Source organism: Antedon mediterranea, chromosome 5 (genome assembly GCF_964355755.1).
Source record: "Antedon mediterranea chromosome 5, ecAntMedi1.1, whole genome shotgun sequence".
NCBI classification, from domain to species: Eukaryota; Metazoa; Echinodermata; class Crinoidea; order Comatulida; family Antedonidae; genus Antedon; species Antedon mediterranea.
Genome location: NC_092674.1, coordinates 12860592 through 12878832, shown reverse-complemented (window position 1 = coordinate 12878832; position 18241 = coordinate 12860592). Strand labels below are relative to the sequence as shown.

The 18241-nt window shown below is 32.2% G+C and overlaps 1 long non-coding RNA gene across 1 annotated transcript; it reads left to right on the top strand.

The window, feature by feature from the left end:
* The first annotated feature begins 1015 nt into the window (after window positions 1-1015).
* Window positions 1016-17374, top strand: LOC140049990 (uncharacterized). The gene is made up of 3 exons (XR_011845344.1): window positions 1016-1058; window positions 8973-9071; window positions 17334-17374. It is a non-coding gene; the product is annotated as an uncharacterized lncRNA (long non-coding RNA).
* The last annotated feature ends 867 nt before the right edge of the window (window positions 17375-18241 follow it).

Genomic DNA, 18241 nt, shown 5'->3' with positions numbered 1-18241 from the left:
GAACTAGTACCATCTTTCATATTAAGGACCACTATTTCTTACCAAATTTGCAATATATAAATGCTACGTACAAAATAACCGTACTATATAACAAAATAGTATACAAGCAAAACAAATGCATGCATATACAATACATTATCTTAAAGAAAACATCAACAGTTAATAATCTTTATTTAAGTTAAAGCTTAGGTACAGGCATCAATTTTAAATATAATATCTGGTTAAATGTACATAAATCAAATATTTGTAATAAAAATCAAGACGAAAAAACATGAATTTCACTTAAAATGGTCAATTACAAAATTTGGCAAAATTCTGCTATAAAAACCCGGAAGACTTTTTTTCAGTAGTTTAACTACTTAAAAGTAGTTTAACCTAGTTTAATTACATGTCCGGCGGCTCCATAGAAGGTGAAAAAAGATGGTGGATATACGGTGGATAATTTTTGCTACAGCATGAAAATAAAACTATGAAGTATTATATATATTTAGTCCTCTGATAACATTTTTTACCACATGGTTTATTTTTAGTTTTTTTTTTAAATTGCCTCTCTATTTACAACATTTGTGTACAAATGAATATCATCTATATTTAGTCCTCTGATAACATTTTTTACCACATGGTTTATTTTTAGTTTTTTTTAAAATTGCCTCTCTATTTACAACATTTGTGTACAAATGAATAGAGATTTTATTGTGTAATTTGAACTATCCACCACTGATAATAAAGTGCATATTTTCAACAAGCTCGTGTAACACACATAAAATTACAAACATTTTGAAACATAGGGGAAACTATAGATATTGGAATGCAAGATCAATAGAATTTGTTTGCCCTCACCTGGCTTTTAAGTTAGTTTTACTTGATCACATCGAAAAGATTTCAGTACAATATTAAATAGCTTTTTGTAGAAGACTATACTACTACTACTTCTATAACATGATGTGTTATTATTTCAGAATGGATTGTCACCTTTAAATGTGGCTGCACAAGAGGGCCACACAGACGTTTGCACTATTTTGATCAAGGCAGGTGCTAAAGTGGATCTTCCAAACAATGTAAGTGTTACAAAAATTATTAATAACAGGTGCTATATAATTCAGTGTGATTAAACAAATTTAATGGGCGTGCCGGTAATAATATAGGTAAATAAACCAACCACAATGCGGGTCATATTATAGATACTGTAATTTGTAGCGAGGATGACTGTACTGTCGATAACTGCACGGCGGTCGTACCTCTCACATAATTATGGTTCGGAACATCGGTACCTTGTCAAGGTTAATATTGACATTGGGAAGTCAGTTATCAAAGATAGTTTACTTCGTTGTCTTTTAAAGCACTGGATACTTTCAAGCAAGATCTTACTAAAGAACTTGTATTTGAGTTGTCTTTACGTTTTAGAGCAGGACCACTTTTGTTTTCATTGGAATCATTTTCATTGTAGAATTCAATTTAAGGTACTTGTGCATGTTCATAATATTAATTCAACTAATCTAGCAAGAGATATTCTAAGATTTGGTTAAGACTGTAGTGAAGTGTGGGACATTACGTACCAGTATTTGTATTCTATAAAACTTTAAAAATGTTAATTCGGTTACAATAATAATATAACACTACTATACCTTATAACTGATTTAAAATCATCGTATATCATGACCAATTCGGTTACAATAATAATATGATTTTCATCATCAATACATTAAAATGTTCAATAATCCACATTGTATGTCGCATACTACTACACCTCAGTAACATAATATCAATGCTAAAACTATCTGAAGGTCTATGTAAAAGAACATAATGTTTCAACATATCGTTACTGTGAAGTTACACAAACTACTTAGTGTGGTCCCTATAACAACATCGTTTCTCGAATAGGAAACATAATGTTAGCTGTAGTAAATAAATATTAATTTCTATTGATAATTTGCACGCGCGCACAGCTCTAATTATCAGATATTTAAAAAGTTTAGTTTAAATATGATATTTTAAAGGCGAATTAGTTCAACTTCACTTCACTTTGCCTGATTGTTGTCTAAAATTAGGCACGGTTATTACCAATGTTGATTAAAAGGTTAATAATTTATAATAAGCAATATACATTTTAAAGTTGCGGTGTTACACTTTAATACCAGGGAAGAGTTAAATTACGTAATTTAACTCTTCCCTGTTAATACTATAAGATACATTATCTGAATCCTCCGCACGGCTTATTGAAAACAATATACAATCTATATATACACAGCAAAATTTGAAATTCTAAGCAAGAAAAAAAAATCTTGTTTTAAGAAAAAATTCTTAAAATAAGTATTTTTTTTCTTGTCAAGATTTAAAATTACTTAAAACAAGAAATAATTTTCTAGAAAAGACACATTTTCTTAAATTAAGTTTTGCAATATTCTTGAAAATGCTTATTACAAGAAATATTTTACTTAAAATAAGAAGTCAATATCATTCTCTTCTTATTAAGAATAGTTTTGCTTAAAACAAGATTTGAAAATACTTTATTTGAAAAGTATTTTACTTAAAATAAGAAATCTATATTATATTTATCCCTATCAAGAATAATTTTTCTTAAATCAAGATTGATGAATTATAAAAATTACTTAAAACAATAAATATTTTTCTAGGTAAGACAAAGTTTCTTAAATTAGGTTTCGCAATAGTCTTGAAAATACTTGTTTTGAGAAATATTTTACTTAAAATAAGAAGTCAATTTCACACTACCCTTATCAAGATTATTTTTACTTGAATCAAGATTCGCAATATTCTTGAAAATGCTTATTACAAGAAATATTTTACTTAAAATAAGAAGTCAATATCATTCTCTTCTTATTAAGAATAGTTTTGCTTAAAACAAGATTTGAAAATACTTAATTTGAAAAGTATTTTACTTAAAATAAGAAATCAATATTATATTTATCCCTATCAAGAATAATTTTTCTTAAATCAAGATTGATGAATTCTAAAAATTACTTAAAACAATAAATATTTTTCTAGGTAAGACAAAGTTTCTTAAATTAGGTTTCGCAATATTCTTAAAAATACTTATTTTGAGAAATGTTTTACTTAAAATAAGAAGTCAATATCATACTATCTTATCAAGACTATTTTTGCTTAAATTGAGATTTGCAATATTTTTAAAAATACTTATTTTGAGAAATGTTTTACTTAAAATAAGAAGTCAATATCATACTATCTTATCAAGACTATTTTTACTTGAATCAAGATTCGCAATATTCTTAAAAATACTTATTTCGAGAAAGGTTTTACTTAAAATAAGAAGTCAATATCATACTATCTTATCAAGACTATTTTTGCTTAAATTGAGATTCGCAATATTTTTAAAAATACTTATTTTGAAATTTTTTTTACTTAAAATAAGAAGTCAATATCATACTATCCTATCAAGACTATTTTTGCTTGAATTCAGATTCGCAATATTCTGATTTTGAGAAATGTTTTACTTAAAATAAGAAGTCAATATCATACTATCTTATCAAGACTATTTTTACTTGAATCAAGATTCGCAATATTCTTTAAAATACTTATTTTGAGAAATGTTTTACTTAAAATAAGAAGTCAATATCATACTATCTTATCAAGCCTATTTTTGCTTAAATTGAGATTCGCAATATTTTTAAAAATACTTATTTTGAGAAATGTTGTACTTAAGATAAGAAGTCAATATCATACTATATCCTATCAAGACTATTTTTGCTTGAATTGAAGTCAATTCTATTTTAATATTCTTAAAAATACTTATTTTGAGAAATGTTTTACTTAAAATAGATTGTCAATATCCTTATATTCACACAACGGTAGAGCAGTTAGCACTTCAGTTTCAACTGATGAAAGAATCTGGGTAATCAAACTGTTTGTGCTTTGAATAATCGATTGCACTGCAACCTAAAGAAAATAATATTGATTTAATATTTTTTATATTCAAGTTTTAATATGTTTAAAAACTAAGTTGTGCTTTAGTTGGGGAGCTATGCAGCCTAACAAAAAAAATGTTATTTGTAACAATGAAATTGGTCACAAAAAAATGCAACATAAACTTAGAGTGTATAATGCCTAGGCGGATCGATCCGCCTAGGCCTAGGCCCCAAGTCCTATAGTTACTATAGCTAATAGTCCTGTATAATAACAGTACCAGCAAGGCCTAGGAAATAGACGTATATAATTGTTGTAATTTTAAAGCAAAATGGCTTACCTGTGGAATCTTGTTTCTCTCCTTTAATGTTAGTAGAAGTAAATCAGCATTTTTTATACTATTATCTGCTTGTTCATCCTCTAGTTAGTAGGCCTTCTTGCTGAGCATCAACAAGATCATTAATATTAAACAATCATTAACAGTATAACAATACTAGAATTATCACTACTACTATCGTCAGTTGATAAATCATCCCCGTTATAATAGTTTTTTTTCTTCATTAACTTCGTCAGTCTCCTAGTCTAGGCCTAGTTCTACTTCATCCTCAATTGGCATCCTCGTTTTCTCCAGGCATACTTATTATATACTGATGTTTCCATCGTCAACTGCAGGAGGTTGCCGATTGTTATACTCGTCCTTAAAATGGCGTCTTATGACATGCTTGTAAAACGAATTGTAAATTCCAAAGCTTGCCGGGCAGCGAACCACCAATTCCACATGTTACTCGAAAATTCGGAGTATTTCCATGAATTGAATTATAATGCCTTACAGGGCCGTAGCCAGGATCTGTCAAGGGGGGGTTCGGACACTAAATATTTGGGTCAACCCCCCCCCCCCCCTCCCCCAGCCTGATGCGAAGCGAATTTTGTTAAATGACACCCCTAGATGGCCGGAAAAGACACTCTCGTGCGAGCATGCTATTATAACCAATGAGCAAAAAGATCGTACTTTTTTCCTCCTCCTCAAACACGTCGATAATTTAAATGACGATAACTATTTGTTGCCGTATGTTAGATGCGCGTGCTCTGTGCGGAACCGCCGATTGTTTGATCATTTACTCCGTATTTTGTTTTGCGTTCAAGTTCAATGCGAACGTATATCTAGGAGCAGCCCCGAAAAAAGCAAACTGGGCGAATACAAATGCTATTTGCTAGCTCTATCTATAATATTTATTTACAGAAATTTGTTGAGGAATATAAATATGTAAATAGGTGATATTGATACATTTTAGTACGTATCGGCTGGTGGTCTAGAAAAAAATAATCGGATGCCATAATGTGAACTACAGTACTGTACTTGATACCATAGAATAGATATTATAGTGTAAAATATTAATATTCACTATAATCCTCTATGATACATTATACTTCATAGTCACACATAAATACTGATGTACGTCGGAAGGCTATATACTTTATGCATGCTGCCTGACTGCCAGTGATCTAAACAATTATAGGAGGTACGCAGTTTGTCTGGCGGTGTCCTTTGTACGAATCGTTCGTGCGCCAGCTCGCTATGAGACGCGTCAATATCATGTTACATGCAGGGACCAAACATTTATTTTTTAGGTTAAAATCGGCAATTCATTTGCAGCTTTTAGAAATTTACAGACACGTATCACTAGTTGACGCTCATACAGAGAAGAAGGTTCACGAACAAGTTTACGAATTTTTCAATTTACAAACAACTTTTTGTACTGTGGGGCACGTATTTGGAGGATTTTTGGAGATGAGGGTGAGGTATTGGGCATGTCGGGGATGGGGGTTCGCAGTTGGTTATGGGGGGTTCGCTGTAAAGGGGGGGGGGGGGTTCGCCCGAACCATAAAAACCCCCCCTGGCTACGGGCCTGCCTTAGCAAATAGGGTAGCAAATACTGTACCTACTTCAGTTTACTGGCACCAACTTATCGCTTTTTTTCGGACTACTGCAACAAACATGTGTCATTATTATTGTCTGTCGTATTACTGTTGGTCCAGACGTTTTATAGATTTGCTTTAACCACCATGGAGGTTTATACCTCCATGCTTTAACGTTGAGCAGTATAATGACCTTATACATTCTGGGTAAAAGGCCAGCGATAAATTTTTGGTTATGTAGTTGAAAAACAACACTGTGTGTGGTCGATGACCTAGCTCCCGGCTGGATCATGGCCAACGGTTTTTTAAAGTAATTAATTCAAAATCTAGAGTTTGTAAGTAAAAGACACCTTTCATCGCAATTTATATATTAAATGCTTCAATAGGCCTAGTAAGATTAGTCTAATATAATGTCGAAGGAAGACGCTTTGTTGAAGATCCGAGAAATAGATGAAGAAGTGGCCAACATTTTAACAGGTTTGTAGGCCTAATTAATAATTATATTTTAATCTGCCAGCAGTCTAGGCCTAGCCTAGGCTCCTTCCTAGTTAGTAATACTGTAGGCCTGGAACTAGTAGGTCTAGGCTAGCCTACTATGCCTGTACTGACGGACAGGTGTATAGGTTTAGCTTAGCATTTTAGTTCAGACATTGACAGAGGGGACAAAGAGGAATGAAATACAAAAGAAAGCTTTTTAAAAAAGTGCTTAGCAAATTTTTCCAAAGAAGAGAATAATATAGTTTATTTTGGTATTTTAAAGAGAAACACCAGTCCTCCATCTGGTAAGTACAGTGTATGTTTTTGTACTTTGAATCAGAATTTTGCTGTGTAGATATAAAGAACAATACAATAGTACAATTACATTAGTACCCCGAGAAAAAATCTGTTAGAAAGAACTTTCAATGTTTATTATGTCATGTCAAAATTTAAAATATACTACATTATGATACGGTATAATACAGTCACATATGTAAAGAAAACTAGCTCCAGCTCGATATGTGTGCCAAAATAGATTTTATTGGCTAACTTTGTTATTCTTGAGTTGCTGAATTCAAAAGAGTTAGATGCCATTTGTATTTTAAAATGGCCGACATTCCACACTGAACCATCCATCCATCGGAAAGGAAATGTAATGCTGATCATTTTATCCCATTACATCCCTATAAAAAAATGCATAGTTACATAGTTATTTAACAATAAAACAAGTCACATTATGCATACATCTTTTTTTATAAATCTGTCATTAAAAGTATTCTCATTATTCCTTGTTTTATAGTTTACCGAGACCACATGTAGGAATTAGCTGGAACGTATTGTTAGTTATGCATCACGTATAGGACTACAGTACTCATTTTTTTAAGAGACTTTACTGAGGACCCCAGTGGCGGATCTAGGATCTGACGAGGGGGGGTGGCCACGAAAGTGGCAAACGAGGTGCGTAGCACCGAGCGGGGGAGGGTTTGGGAGGGGGTATCCCCCTCCCGAGGCTCCGAAAATTTTTGAAAAAATAGATGCTTACACACTGTTTAATAGGCTAGAGAAACTGTTTCCATCACACTTAATAACAAATATTACATAATGTAAATTTAAATACATCCTTCCTAAATACTGTACGGATCTTTTTCGACGAACTAATAATAAACTTTGATCGAAAAACCTTCAAACAAAATGAACATTTGGTAATGCGGTACTCCGAAAATGCCTCGATAGAGTGCATGTGTTGTGTACCGTGTTTTGGTGGTCTGTTAACCTCAGAGATATATACCCTACAGCCGGGTGAATAACTCAATGTAATTTGGTATACAATGATCGCAGTAATCGCCGTGTCTATAACACAAATCAAAAAACGCCAAATACACATACTTTTTTCGGCCGTCCCGTGTACATACAAGACATTTCATGTTTATTTTATGCCTATAAAATAATAAAAGAACACCATGTTTCTCGTTTATTTTTATCGTTTATACTGCATACCATAATATTATACAAAAAACTTTCATGCGCGAGAAAAAAGTTCCCGATATTACCATGGAGTAAAATTTTACTCCATGATATTACACTCCACTCAGGGGTGTAAATATACCACGCTAACGCTTGTACACGGACCAGGGCGGCGGAAATTAACTGCAATGGAAAATGGTATATTTTGGAGAGTGATGACGTCAGCATTCACACGAGGAGCGAGCTCGACAACGTGACGCTGGTAGTTTTAGGAGTGCGTGTGTTTTGAAAATGGGTATTTTCCGAAGATTGTAAATCGTGTTTTCTTTTTAAACTCTTGAATTCATAATAGTAATTGAACTCTTAGCTCTTTCACTGTGTAGGCCTATTACACACAACTATTAATGCTAACCCTAGCTCTAGTAGGGCCTAGCTAGGCCTACTCTTCTTAATAAAAAGATTATTCCACGTCTAGCGACGGTCAATCGCGATTAGGTTGCATCTTTTTTTTTCTTTTTTTTGAGAATTAAGGGGGGTGGCTAGCCACCCTATTCACCCCCCTAGATCCGCCACTGGACCCAACCTATCCAATGCACTATTTTGACGTTCAAAGAAAAGGTCCATCACCTCTCGTAATAGATTCTGTAATCATTGTTACCATATGCCTTTAGGGCACTGAATGTTGGAGAATCATATTTCGTGGTTTTTTTTTAGTTTTCTGTTTTTGGATGGTACTGTAGAGCAACACTGCATTTTATGCAAAATGATACAGTAACAATAAATAGATATGAATCGAGATTTTTATTTGATTTTATAAAACATTTAAAAAAACATATCCCCTCCAAGTAACGGTAAAATGAAACCTTGAATGGTAAGAATTTAGCAGTCAAAATGTGTTACCTGAACAAAATTTGAATCCTGGATATTTTAGCTGTAACTGCCAGTTCAAACGCCCCTTTATCATAATTTACACTCAGACTAGTTAGCACTATCGGATGAAGTGTTTACTTTGTAGGCAGAAAAAACCCCACTTATTTGTTTTATACATTTATAAAGCACTTATATAAAAATATTATACAAGAAAGACAAATGTATACGTATTTAATTTAATAATGTAGCATTATTTAAATCTATAACGTCATTTTTAATTGATCACATCGTATTGATTTCAGGACAATATTATAATAGTTTGTTTAGAAAAAACTTACTATAACATAATGTTTGTAATATTTCAGGATGGAGGGTCACCTTTACATTTGGCTGCACAAGAGGGCCACACAGATGTTTGCACTATTTTGCTCAAGGAAGGTGCTAAATTGGATCATCAGGCCAAAGTAAGTGTTACACACATTAATAATAATATTACTATATAATTAAGTGTGATTTAAAAAGTGTTTAATTTTACAATTTAAAGGGCGTGCCAGTAATAACATACCTAAATGAAGCAACCACATCGCGGGTCATATTACAGATCATTTTTGTTGCAACTAAATTGTCGAGAACTGCACGGTTGTACCCCTCACATGGTTCGGAACACCGCTGCCTCGTCAAGGTTAATCTTGAAATTGGAAAGTCAGATTAACCAAGGTTTTGTAACAACTGGTGTCCCACTTTGTAATAACTTGTTTAATCTTTATAAATATTAATAATAAATACTAGAGGGTGAGCTCGCTTCTCTCGCTCCCCCTTTAGGAAGTGTAGACGATGGTTCTCGGAATGGTAATGACTCGGGTCGTAAACAGTTTTAGAAGGACATTCTGGCCTGGACAATTTCGGTCGGTTACTATGCTTTTGATATTCGTAAAACTAAACGTACTCACTAACCTAAGTGTCTTAGATGATTAATAGCGTTTTAGGCGTATAGTGTTTATTGTAGATATGAAAAGTTGTAAGAAAGAATAACAAAAGCTTGGTAAATTGTAGATAATAGTCCGAAGAAATCTACTAAAAATAGTATAATTGGGTTATAAATATAATATTGTGGATGGGCGTTTAATAGATGTATTTAGGGTGTGGTTGGTAGCGAGATAATTATTTTAATTGATGTTTTATTGGGGAGGTGTTCCAGGCGTTTATTCAAATAAATACCATCTTAATTGGTATAATTAATACATTATTCCGCGACACAGTGGCCTAAGAAGAAAGACGTTTAGACGGCTTGCAACATGGGCAGAAGTATCCTAGGGTCCTGACAGGACACAGATAGCGCACAGTATACATAAAGTCTTGGCAGCTTACTCAACAACTCGGCTATCGGGGTTTATATACTACTATTATATACCTTCACATGCGCGGTCCGAAAATAAACAAAAACACAAAATGGCTATAGCCACCAAGCACTTGAAACAGGTAGTTGTTTTACAACTCCCTGGTTGAAACCAACACCTTACCGTGAACCCGGAAATTACTTCTACCGCGCGTAGAGTTAAAATTTACCGATTAAAATCAGAAAATTTCTTATAAAACCCTTTATAATATCTTCCTAAGATTGAAATATGGAACAATAGCGTCGATGTGAAAACTAATGTTATCAAATCTACGTTTCGCGGTACATCTGAGATAGATAAGGTAGGTATCCAAGGCGGAGATTTGTACCGAAGTGTTTGCATTGTGCTCGCCTATGTCAGAATTAACCATAATTTATATATAGATTACTTGTAATATTATTAATTTTATTGCGAGTCGGCTTATCATCGGTACATTATAATATTTATACATTGTCTACTACTGTAATAATAACGTCACGTCGTATCGTAGTGTATACACAATTTATAACATATTAAACATTATGAGCTATTTCTTCTTTAAGTTTTAAACAGTCTGAGTTACAATAATATTTAATAGCCAAACCATACAGTATAATTAATATAAATTAGTTCATTTTTTTAGTTTGTTTAAAGAGAGAAATATGGAATATTTTGACTCAAATGTATATCAAATGTACATGTCACGTTCACATGTGGGATGGCTGCACGAGTTTCGTACAAAGGTTATATTGTGACTACAGCGAAGTTGTAGTTGCAACCCGGACATCGCAAAGTGATAACGAACTCGGAAGTAACTTTATCGCCGTTAAAAGTCTACCGATGACATCAGAAAATAAAACAACCTTAATACTATCTTTTCTAAGACACATGGCGTATTGTTTCGCTAACATTTCAATGATATCTACCAGATCAGCAACATGTTGACTTTTTCAATTTGCTTCGTTTGTGCCGGTAAAATGTTCGATTGCAAAGGTTGAGGCTTCGTGGGTTAAAATCTATAAGTACTGAGTTCATGTTCTATTCAATTGTTCAAATGACATAATATAAAGAAAAGATTACTTCAAATATTAAAATAGACACATTAGTCATGAATATAATTTCTAAGATCACGATTGGTAATTCCCGAACGTTTCATTTTTCATTGATTGTGTATCTAAATTAATACAACAATAAGTCTAGCTAAATATAATTGCATTCAAACATAAAAGAAACCTTTGCTTTAATTAAACTCTAGCAATATTGGTTTACATTATTTTTAGTATGTCAATTGCAATTGTTTAGTATCATCGTACATTAAATGTACAGTTACTCCTAACAAAGTAATTATTTCTATGATCTAAAGCATGTAGAATGATTGTTTACAAGCAACATAATAACGCATCCAATGTACTGATCAAAGACTAAATGTATGCCTACAAAGAGTAATTAAAAGTAATGTATCGTGGTTAGTATCGGCCGTTCACATAGACCTATCGGTATGTATTTAATAATGCTTTTTTAAAGCGTTAATTCGGTCACAGTAATAATAATTGTCGTTTTTTTTCTTTTTCTCAATTCATATTGCATGTGGCATACTATTAAGCCTCATTTACATAATACTATAATAATAAAAAAATCACTAATATGTTTGTGACTTACCAACGCGAAGAGCTATATGTGCACGTGTATGATACTACGAGCTAAATGTGCTCCACGAGGTCAATGTTAGCGTGTCTATATATATAAAGTATTGTTATTTCTGAGATTTCAACCTTGCATACCTACCTTTCCTTTTTCAGATGTACTGCGAAACGTAGATTTTATAATATTTCTCTCTCAGGCAGATATTATAGAAAGTTTTAAAACAACATTTCTAATTTCATCGGCAGGGTTTTTTTTTCACGGACAACGCCTGTAGTTTAAAAAAAATGAAAATATACTGCAAAAAAAAAGTTCAGCATATTAAAACATCATCGAGGTATTTTGCAGGGAAAATTGTAAAATCAGTATATAAAATTATATCAGAAATCAATATAGCCGAATGGTAGCCGAGTTGTTGAGTTCCTGTTATGTTTGAACAGAATGCGCGCTATCTGTATGTACTGCATCGTCATTTAGACCAGGGATGCTTTGGCTCATGTTGCAAGCCGTTTAAAACGTGTTTCTTATTAACGGCCCACTGATGATCAAATCAAATCAAATCTTTATTCGTTCCATATATATTAAATTGTACATGGAACAATTGTTTTCCTCGACAGAAAAACATGGTAAAACATTCATAATTACATCATACATAGAACAAATTTACAATTTAAAAACATTAATTAAAACATCCATCAACAGTAAAACTTTAAAATATATATTGCATGTGCGCTATTATGATCTAACAATCTTTGAGTTAAAAATATGAGTTGAATTTGGTACAAAAGACAGTCGGTTTCTTGACGTATCAGCTCTAGGAGCCCGTAACCGGCCTGACTTGTTCTTAAAAAATATCATATGTAATGGATGTTTCTTATCTTCTAAAATTTTACTTCATTTACTTAGGACCTGTTTTTCATAAAGATATTTTAAATCATTAACCGTACAACCAATTATATGTGATGCTATCTTAGTAATTCTAATGAGACCTTTCTTGTGTGTTTCATTTAAATTACCGAAATAAGCAATAAAAGAGATAACTAGTACTGATTGAATAACAGTTTCATAGAATAATTTTAGAGTACCACAGCTAACATTAAATTTTTTTAGCTTTCTTAGGAAATATAACCTTTGGTGACCTTTCTTAATTATCTCGGCCGTATTTTTTTCAAAACTAAGTTGATCATCAATATGTGTACCAAGATATTTGGTTTCATGAACACGTTCAATTGTCTGATCATTAACTATCAGATAACTTTTTTCATTATTCTTTTTCCTAAAATCCCATATAATTTCTTTAGTTTTATTAAAATTAATCTTAAGGTAATTGTCATTGCACCATTACATTAATTTAACATATTCAGCCCTATACACATGATCGTCAGCATTTTTCAATAGACCAATCAGTACCATGTCATCTGCGTATTTGATTATATGACACAATGCTACATGAAGATCGACATTCACTAGTATATATTGTAAATACACTTGGTGACAGACAACACCCCTGGGGTGCACCAGTGTTGATCCTTCTAATCTCTGAGATAGATTTACCAACTTTAACATACTGTTGCCGATTTGTAAGAAAATCATCAACCAATAGAGCAAGGTAAGGATTAACCTTCCATTCCGACATTTTATTCATTAAATTATGAGGCTGCATCAAATTAAATGCAGATGAAAAGTCTATGAATAGCCCTCTAGCATAGGTCCTCTTCTTATCTAAATGTGAAACCACCAGGTCTAACAAGGTTATAATAGCATCATCGACCCCTCTATTACATTGATATGCAAATTGGTTATTATCCATAAATCACTACATTCAGACATTAGTTGACTTCTAACAATTTTCTCAAGGATCTTCATTAGAATAGATGTTAATGCCACTGGTCTGAAGTCGTTAATGATTTTAGGGTTACACATTTTCGGAACAGGTATGATCTCAGAGACCTTCCATAGATCAGGTACCACCCCCGTGTTCAGTGAACACTGGAAAAGCTGGCTTATTATTGGTGAAAGCTGAGAGGCACATGATCTAATCAAACGCCCTGATACACCGTCCGGACCCTTTGCTTTACTAACATTTACCCTTTCCATATATTTCATCATCTAAATCAATTTTTATTGCACTTTTATCATTCATTTCATTTGTAAACCCTTCAGCAGATGCAGTCATTTCACATTTAAAATTTATTTCATCAAATCTAGAATAAAAAATATTAAAATCATTTGGTTTAAAACTGTGTTCAATTTCATTATTTTTCTTCCCCATACCTGTAATTTTCCTAACTCCATTCCAGGCCTGACGGGTGTCCCGACATTTGTTCTCAATTTTTTCTCCATATTCTTTTTTACATGCTTTGATTTTCTTATTTACACATTTTTGAATCTTTTTCTTTTCCATCTCGTTGCATTTGTTTTTGGATGCAATATATTTCTTAAGTAATTCCTTTCTTACATCTTTTTTGAGCCAAGGCTTATTATTATTAAATATTCTAATTTTCTTTTTGGGTAATGATTGTCATTATTTGGTGTTTGATTTAAACTAAATAATATATTGATTATACCAATTAGGCCTACCGCAAATATTTGAATAAACGCCCCATGCCAATAAAACATCTTTGGAATATCCAACCTCCACCCTCTAATAAACGCTCCGCCACGTACATTTATACACACAATATTGTATTCTAAAACAAACACAATTATACTAATTGTTGAATAATTCATTGACTGCTATGACTATTTATTTATCAAGCATATTCATACAAGTGTTTACTGTTATCACTTCTTGATAATATCAAACACGGTGTTGTACTTATTCATATCTAGGGTAATTTATTTTTATTATAAAATGTTAAATAAAGTACTATTGTTGCTGTAAAACTAACGCTCATAAGATTCATTTTAAAGAAATTAATACTAACAGTACAGACAATGGTTAATACAATAAACAAGCATTTCAAATTCAATTCAACTTTCATTTAAGATAAACTGTTCATATTCATGAAAGAAATGAAATACATTGAGTCGAAGATAGATATCAGAAAAGGACAGTTACTAGAGTTCTAATACATATTGTTAGTACCTACTACACAGATTGACGTAAAGCGGTTAATTACATATAAGTATTAGAGAAATCAACAACAAAGATTCAATAACCATCTGACAACGGACAAGAGAAATGCTTCTCTGTTACTTGCAAATCTAAAGTCGACTCGATCAAATCCTTATTTCCAATATATAATTGGAGGCATAATATTAAAAAAAACAATGTACATTAATATAAAACAATACACAAATTAAGTAAGAAAAAAATCATCCGAAAATAAGTGCATTTTTTTGTTTATCTGAATGAGTGTGCATTGAGTGTTTGCTTGATTACGGCTAGTTTGAAGGATGAGTATGCAGTGACAATTGCTAATTTATTCTTTTTAACTTGTTTTTACATCTGACTGGCATTTTCGAAGTTCAACTCAGTCGCAAGAATGGTTCTAGTGACCGTAACCGAGAACGTAACACACATTTTTTGTTCATTGTTGTGTACCAATATTTTGTAAACTGTTTGAAGAGAAATATTTTCTATTCCCAACACATGAACGAAAAGAGAATCTATTTAAGCTTACAGAAAATAGTGCAATCTGTGGGTACTTAACATAAAGAATTTAAACTAGAATGTTTGCCGTTTCTTAGTAACATGTTTTATCTAACCAAGTAAAAAGAGAAAACAATATATTAATATTAATAAATAGATTTTTTTTTTCAATAACGAGAATTTCATTGCATGTTTATGTGAGATTAAAATCGCATATTATGACACCAACCAAATATATTGGGATATACATACTTCAAATAATTATGTCAGGTATAGAAAATGTATGTCGCTTAGTATACGAAAATAGACTAATTACCTTATGTAACGTTTTTTGTCAGTATGCTATACTATGATATTTACGTACATATACAGCAATACCTTCAACTCGATTATGTTGACAATAATAATTAATGTTTAGCTATAATGTGTGTCATCATTGATGTTTTCAGATTGAACTTGAACTCATCAGTAATACATTATAGTGATTTCTGATTTTGACAAATTTAATTTGTCAAATCAGAAATCACTATAATAAAAACTGATTACATTGCAATTATCAGGAAACAATGGTACAACGACGTAGACTTACTGTGAGCTTCTGCATTTAAATTAGTCCTGTACTATTACAAATAACAGTTCCAACTAGAGGGTACTCTGAGAGTACAAACCTCCGCCTACTGTAAAATTCCCCTACATAAAATGTCTCTCGAAAATATATATATATATATATATATACTTTTTTTTTATTAGTTCTAAGTGTAAATAGGCTAACTGCACACTGCAAAGTTGTGGATGAAAGTTTGGTGTAATGGTTATGTATCCAGCCTCTCACAGTTGAGGTCGAGTTTTTTTTTTATTATTTTTTTTTATTTCTTTTTTTTTTGTTTTTTGTGGACCTTGATCTTTGACCCTGACTCTTCAAAATTTAACCACAATTATATGATGGATCATTGATCATTGTGGCTAAATTTGGTGAGAATTGGATACAAACTGTGGTCTCTAGGCAGTAAAATAATTTTTTGTTAGTTGTGACCTTGACCTATGACATTTCCCCTCAAATTTTAACTCGTCCGAGCTTTTGAGGCATAGATCATTGCTAAGCTAACTAATTACGTAATTCGTATAATCAATAACAATAATTGCCTTGGAGGAGGCCTAAACTAGCGGCAGAAAACTCCCAAGGGTAGGAGGTGGGATTTTTGCATAATTTTGGTCAAGCTATAATAAGTTTAAGCTGATGCAAGTTAAAGGATGTCTGGTTTCTGCTAAATAAACCAGCCAACTATCAATGAGTATGAATGGCATTTATCTAGAAATAGGGATGAAGCTGAGGTCTATAGAATTCTAATTACATCTGATTTAAAACATGATGATAAATAATCCAGGGCATCTTTCGTGATTAATATCGGGTTAACCCAGTGTTCTGGTTCAAATTTAGCCCCTGTTGATTTTACAGCAGTTATCAAAGCCCGCCGTTTGTCAGATGTTACTGCGCTCATTACCAGTATAGCTTCTTTTAAGCTGCAATAAGGATTGTTATATCAATTAAGAATCAAGTTTATGTATGCAAGGATAAGTTGGAACTGAAATGTAGTGTATTGTTAAAACAATACAATAACAATCCAATAAAAGTATGCTTCACGTATACAGTTGACATTTGATTTAGAAGATGAGAAAACTACACTATTTTCATGCAAGCTTTTAAAATTATGTCTGAAAATCATACATAATATTAAAACACGTAAACAATATCGTGCATATTTTAATCTCAACGATTATAAGCAATGTCTTAGTTAAGTCGAAGATGCTCTCCAGATGGAATGCCATCCTGAGATGAGTAGTAGTAATTTTGTTTATTTTATTTATTTCATTTATATGTAATTTACTTTCTATGGACCAGAGTTTCCGAAATAAAAGATTGAATGAATGAATGAATGAATGAATAATGCGTGATTTTAGCCCTCTATTGGCAGAACCTCTCGTCAATACAATGTAGCATTATTTAAATCTATAACGTTATTTTTAATTGATTACATCGTATTGATTGCAGGAAAATATTATAATACTTTGTTTAGAGTAAAAACTACTATAACATAATGTTTGTAATGTTTCAGAATGGAGCGTCACCTTTATATTTGGCTGCATTAAAGGGCCACACAGATGTTTGCACTATTTTGCTCAAGGCTGGTGCTAAATTGGATCTTCAGGAGAATGTAAGTGCTACAAACATTAATAATAATATGTACTACAGTATATAATTCAGTGTGATTAAAACAAAGTGCTAATTTTACAATTTTTAAAGGGCGTATCGGTAATAACATACCTAAATGAACCAACTTAGGCCTACTTTGTAGTGAGGATGACTGTATTGTCGAGGACTGCACGGTACCCCTCACGTAATTCGGAACAACGCTGCCTCATCAATGTTAATCTTGACATTGGGAAGTAAGATAAATCAAAGACAGTTTTAAGTCGCGGTCATTTAAAGCCCTGAATCTCCAAGTAAGATCTCACCACAGAACTTAATATTATTTTCAAATTAATGATCCCGAAACTCAAGAAAGGACACAAATAGGGTCCATTTCTGATAAGTACTGTCTTAAAAAAAGACACATCGCATATAACTACTATCTGTAAACCCCGTTTGTACTGTGTCGCACTTGTAGTAATCGAGCTGTCGCACGTTGTAATAACTGTCTGTCGCACTTTGTAATAATTTTTTAAATTTAATTATTTCATAAACTTTATGAATTAATAAATATTACTGCAATGTTATTACGCGTTTCACTAATACTATTTTGCGACTTCGAGTTTTTGCTTCCCTCCAATGTTCGTTTTGCTTTTTTACGGCCACGCGTAACATTCCAAGCTGTCTACACTATAACATTAGTGTGCCCAAATATGGTAGTTATATGACATCATCATGTCAATATATGGGCACATCACATTTTTGTTTGTGCAAAAAAACGATCAACAAATCAATTATATTAAAACATCATCGAATTATATTGCGGGTAAATTT